The sequence below is a fragment of the Pongo pygmaeus genome, chromosome 14 (assembly GCF_028885625.2).
Source record: "Pongo pygmaeus isolate AG05252 chromosome 14, NHGRI_mPonPyg2-v2.0_pri, whole genome shotgun sequence".
Taxonomy (NCBI): domain Eukaryota; kingdom Metazoa; phylum Chordata; class Mammalia; order Primates; family Hominidae; genus Pongo; species Pongo pygmaeus.
In genome coordinates this window covers 34723619-34729889 of record NC_072387.2, presented here as the reverse complement: position 1 = coordinate 34729889, position 6271 = coordinate 34723619, and the positions used below count along the sequence as shown (strand labels likewise).

Genomic DNA, 6271 nt, shown 5'->3' with positions numbered 1-6271 from the left:
CAACTTCAGTGTCACTTTCTGGAAGAACAGATAGGTCCCCAAAACAGGAGAGTTCAAACAGGGCCCATTCAAATTGGTAGATTATCAACGGCTAAAGTATTCAATGGGAGGCCTATAGACAAAGATACTCAGTGATTAAGTGGCCTACATATACCTTACAGCTTTTCTTTCAAATATCAACTATAAGAGAAGCCCTATTTTTAAAGTCTCTTGGGTTTTTTAACTAGTTCCTGAATTATCTTTAGGAAGCTCTGACTTAGTTGTATAGAGTTGATATATGTGTTTACCATTAAATCCAGATCATGTTTTATATCAAAATTTATGTTATGCAAAGCCAAGTTACTCGATCTTTACTCAGTCAACGTGTTCATCAAATATACTTTGAAATGCTTTTGTCCATTTTTATAGCACTCATTCTCAACCTTTATCACAGGAAGAATACATGAGACCTTCATCGATGCATACACATCAATGCCTACACATCTGCCTGATGTCAGGCAGATTGAGGGCTTCATAAATGGTGATGGAAGCTTTATATCTTTTGCTCTGTGTTTCCATTGGACTCTGCAACAGTGAAGCTCAGCTGAGAGCATGTCGGGATCCAGTAAGTCACTTCTGTACATGGTGTTCCTCTGACATATTGAGTTTGAGTTATCCCATGACTGATGGTACCAGAGATATGCATTTAAGAGCTCTGAGGTGCTGTTCTGAGAATATATCTTTCAGCTCCTGAAGAACGTGTTGCACTGTTGGAGCACTTAGGGTTTCTTTACAGTAACTCTGAGGTTAGTTGAGATTCCAAGTTGCCTTGCTGAGCTCTGTGGAATTTCCCAGGGAGTTTCATTTGAATATCAAGTTTGGTTGCCAAATTTATGGCTTCCTCAAACCAAAACTCATGATGAACTTCAATATTTTCCATCACTTCATTGAGTGCATGCAGTACAGCTGTCAAGCTATTAGCTGCAAAGAAGAAATCAGAGGTTTGCCTCCAGAAATTTTCCCCAGATGCTCTTGCAAAAGATAGGACACTTTAAAGAACAACAATGATAACAGTGAAATCAAAATCTGCTGCTATACTACAGAGTACAAATGCTTGGCCAGCTATACAGTTATTCCGTCTAGTATTTGGGTCACTATTTACACCATCTAAAACAAGTGCTTACAGGAGGTCCACTACAATTCAAAAGCATCATGCCTGCCTGTCCACTGAGAATGGCAAATTTCCTTCAGTCCTATACCCTTTTCTTCACTGTTCTGAAAAAGAACAGAAATTACATTGCCAAATTCTAAAAGCAGTTGCAGCCAACAATGGAAAAAAGAACAAACTTCCTCAACTTTTCCTATAACAATTGTTATAGGAAAAGTTAGAGCATTTGTTCCTCAATTGCTCCCATAACAGGCACTGATTTTGCCAACCACATACTTAAGGCACAGGAAGAGCAGAGTATGTAGATAGCTTGAGGGGTTTTCTTCAAAAGTCTAGAAGCAAACAACTTCCATTTTAGAAGAAAATCCACCGGACAGAATGTAAATCTGGCCATAACAATATTTCATATTTAGTTCCCACTTCTAAGTTTCAGTGTGAAATTTTGCAGCCAAAATTTCTGCATCTGCCTCATAAGGTGGGAAGCTCACAGATTCCACTCCCAGGTGGAATTCATCAACAAACCTCACCAACACTGTAGGTGCTCTTCCCCAGCTATGTCAGTGATAATGGAAAAGAAGTGTGAGTCTCTCAAGTCCCTGAGGGTTTCTTCCCAAATGCAGCTCTCACAGATCTCTAGCAGCCTCTAGAATCTCAGACTCTAGCATCTGATTGGGTTGTATTTCAGAAAAAAAAAGTGCCCGTGGCTGTCGTCTCAAAACGGTTTCTCAAGACCTCTTCACCTTGGCCGGGCACGGTGGCTCACGCCTGTAATCCCAGCACTTTGGGAGGCTGAGGCGGGCGGATCATGAGGTCAGGAGATCGAGACCATCCTGGCTAACATGGTGAAACCCCGTCTCTACTAAAAATACAAAAACAAAATTAGCCGGGCGTGGTGGCGGGTGCCTGTAGTCCCAGCTACTCAGGAGGCTGAGGCAGGAGAATGGCGCAAACCCGGGAGGCGGAGCTTGCAGTGAGCCGAGATCGTGCCACTGCACTCCGGCCTGGGCAACAGAGCAAGACTCCGTCTCAAACAAAGAAACAAACAAACAAAATCCTCTTCACCAGAATTTATCTGTACTCCAGCAGTACTTCGATGTTACCGGGAGTAAAGAGACCTTCTGGCATTTCATCATCCTCACGTCTATCCAGAGGTATATTTTGTTTTTCCATCAAAATCAAAATTTCAAATAGAGATTTTAGGTGCTCTTTATTTTCTTTCTCTTTAGGGGTTAGAGGCAAAATGTCCACATCCTTCCCTTGGCTGGCTTCTTCTGCACTGGGGTTCTGAACACTGCTGTTGTTGGTTTCTTTATGTTTTCATTCCTGTTCAGAAGTTTCATCAACTTTTTTTCTGTTTCAGTGTTCTACTTTCATCTTTCCTCAATTCTTTTATTCATTTTCTGTGTCTACTATGTGGATTGTTCAAATGAGTGGTAAGATCAAATACTGGGCCAGGCACAGTGGCTCATGCCTGTAATCCCAGCACTTTGGGAGGCTGAGGCAGGCGGACCATGAGGTCAGGAGTTCCAGATCAGCCTGACCCTGTCTCTACTAAAAATACAAAAATTAGCTGGGCGTGGTGGCATGCTCCTGTAATCCAAGCTATTCAGGAGGCTGAGGCAGGAGAATCGCTTGAACCCGGGAGGTGGAGGTTGCAGTAAGCCAAGATCGTGCCACTGCATTCCAGCCTGAGTGACAGAGCAACACTCTGTCTCAAAAAAAAAGATCAAATATTGCTGGGATTGCATTATCTCAAAGATTTTCTATTAGGACTAGCTCTACAGATGGTAGAGGACTCAGAAGTGGTTGGCACGTAATTGAGAATGTGTATTTAATTAATTAGATGTTTTATCTAATAGGTCTGCTCTCCGACATTTCTCCACCTACTTTGTGCATCTGGATGGATCCTGTGGGAACCTGAAGAAGACCAAGTTGGACCATGTGCTTTTCCACATACAGGTGGGGACACCACAGAAGTTCTGCACTGTGGCCCCACACTGCCTTGGGAGGTAGCACGGCCAGCTCTGCAGGGCTTGTGCACCAACAAGAAGCTAAAACTAGTTTGGTAACTTTTTTTTTAAATAAATAGAGATGGGGTCTCACTATGTTGCCCAGGCTGGGCTTGAACTTCTGGGCTGAAGTAATCCTCTTGCCTCGGCCTCCCAAAGTACTGGGATTACAGCTGTGAGCCACTGCTCCTAGTCCTGGTTTGGTAACTTTTTTTTTTTTTTTTGAGACGGAGCTTCGTTCTTGTTGCCCAGGCTGGAGTGCAGTGGCGCAGTCTCGGCTCACTGCAACCTCTGCCTACTGAGTTCAAGCAGTTCTCCTGCCTCAGCTTCCCAAGTAGCTGGGATTACAGGCACCGACAACCACGCCTGGCTATGGCTATTTTTTTGTGTTTTTAGTAGAGACAGGGTTTCACCATGTTGGCCAGGCTGGTCTTGAACTCTTAGCCTCAGGTGATGCACCCACTTCGGCCTCCCAAAGTGCTGGGATTACAGGCGTGAGCCACCCTGCCCGGCTCCTAGTTTGGTAACTTTTGACCTCCATTTAATGTCCACAAGGCAGAGATAATTACTTTTGAAAGCTGAAAGCCAGGAAAGTTGAGGAGTGTCTGGGATCTTAACCTGAAGCTATTTGAGACCACAGGAGTGTTCTCTGTGGGTCATACTCCCAGGGATGTTTGTGATCACTAAAGTGAAAAATTAGCTCAGGTCAATTGTATTTATAAATATGACTTCATATTAAATGTCAGCTTACAACATCATGAGGGAAAAGTGCACTTATCTCTCTACCTTTTACAATAACTTACTCATTTATTCCGTATTTATTATCTGCCTACTAAAAATACTGAGGCAGGCCCTGGAAATATCTAGAGGAGTAAGACGAAAAATCTACCACCATGGACATCATTCATAGTCTTGTCCAGTGGTTCTCAATCTCAACTGCATATTAGAATAATCTGGGAGCTTTTTTTAGAAAAAATCACTGATGGCCGGGCACAGTGGCTTATGCCTGTAATCCCAGCACTTTGAGAGGCCGAGGTGGGTGGATCACCTGAGGTCAAGAGTTTGAGACCAGCCTGGGCAACATGATGAAACCCCATCTCTACTAAAAATACAAAAATTAACCGGGTATGGTGGCAGGCGCCTGTAATCCCAGCTACTTGGGAGGCTGAGGCAGGAGAAACACTTGAACCTGGGAGGTGGAGGTTGCAGTGAGCCAAGATCACACCACTGCACCCCAGCCTGGACAACAAGAGCAAAACCCCATTTCAAAAAATAAATAAAAATTTAAAAATCACTGATGCCCAGGCCCCATACCTGACCAATCAATTCTGCATGTTTTGGGAATCAGGCCCATGCATCAGTAGTTTTAACAGCTCCTTAGAGGATCCTAATATGTAGCCAACATTGAAAAACACTGGGCTAGTAAATATTAAAGAGTTTAGGGTAGGGCTGCAAATATAATATAATCACCTGGGAAGTTAAAAGTGTATATGTGTGTATGTATGTGTGGGTATATATGTATCCTTTCCTATCCCTCCCCTCACCCTAAGGCATACTGAGATCCTTAGAGAGGGGAGTACCGTATGTATTTTGGAAAATTCCTTTCCTTAAACAAGTAGAAAGTAGAAATGAAATTATAATACCATCTGATAAGTGAAAGACACAGGTTACTGCAGGTTACTGTAAGATCACATAGACAGAAAACCTAGCCAAGGCCAATGAGGTCAGTGAATCTTGTCCAAAAGGAGCTATAAGAGTGATGACTCCTAAAAGAGTTAGCCAGGCAAAGGGAAATAGGGTAGGTTTTTCCAAATAAAAGGCCTAAGCTCAGGCTAGTCTTTGGCAAATTCTTGTTCCGCTCTTTCCCCTTCCCTGTTCTTCCTCCCTCCCTACTGAAAGGTCTCTCCTGAAGAGTATTTCATCATAAATCACTGCCTCAGGCCCTGTTTCCAGATAGTCCCAACTAAGATAGTTGGTGCCAGAGGAGTTCCAGGAAGCAGGACGGACTTCTGGAGTTGGATCATCTACTAGACAATGGATCATTGGGACCTTGGTGGAGTATCATCAGTTCCCAGCCTACCTGCCCAGGCTGCCTTTCACCTGTGGTGGGCTGGAATATGATGCAGGTGAAAGGGAATGCAGTGGCTGGTGCTATGTCCCTGGCATTGTGGAGATATTGGAAAATAGTAATTGAAGGGACCGTAGAATTGGATGGCTGCTGCTGGTCACCGATTATGTGCTTACGAGAGGAAATGACAGGCTCAGGTCAGCTAATCATGAATGAAAAGTGCAGTGTGAGAGACAGAGGGCCTGCTAGACAGCATTGCAAGAGACTCTCGTCACCTGCAGCTGCAGGACAGCCCAATCTTTTTCTGTAACAAAGAACTACAGTGAAGGCTTAATGTTCAGTCAAAGCAGATCTCCTTCATTAAAGGCAGAGCCCTGCAAGGGTAGGGTGGGACTCTGAACTGTGGAATAAGGCTATATCTCATTGCTGGGTAGATAGATGCAGCATTTGACCCCCAGATTCCACCAAACCAATGTGCCTGCAGAAGTGATCCGCTCCCATTGCTAAAAGAGAATGCCCTCCTTTCCTTGCTATGCAGAAGTTTCAAATGAAACAGACCCTTATACGACAATGTTTTCCCTCCTTCCACCTTTCACTTTTGGACACCAGACCAAAACTGGGGTCACGCTTCATCATGACTCAATTGGGGTAACGCTTGCTGTGCTGAGTGGAAAGGGGCTACAAGCCAAAGTGTTACTGGACATGGATAATGTATACCAGCAAAACAGGGAGAATGTCTGGGAGGGGACTACGAGGTGCTGGACCAAGGGGCATTAGGGTATCAAGCAGGGGAAGGGAGAATTTGTACGGGATATGGGGCCCACAAGACAGGATTTAATTCCCTGGAAAGTTACCATCACAGAGAACATAAGGGTAAATAATAATGATAATAATAATAATAATTCCCTGGAAATTGCCTCAGGGATGGTTCTATTATGCTGCTGGATGACTCCTGGAAGCTTGGGGGAAAAGCGGCCTACATTAAATGAAGTGGAGAGGCCAGAACTGCCATGGCAGGCTGTGGAGGAAGAGGTCAAAAGGCTCAGG

The 6271-nt window shown here is 44.1% G+C and overlaps 1 pseudogene; it reads right to left on the bottom strand.

Moving 5' to 3' along the window:
* Positions 1-1030: 1030 nt before the first annotated feature.
* LOC129011953 (52 kDa repressor of the inhibitor of the protein kinase-like) lies at positions 1031-4510 on the bottom strand (annotated as a pseudogene).
* Between the last annotated feature and the right edge of the window lie 1761 nt (positions 4511-6271).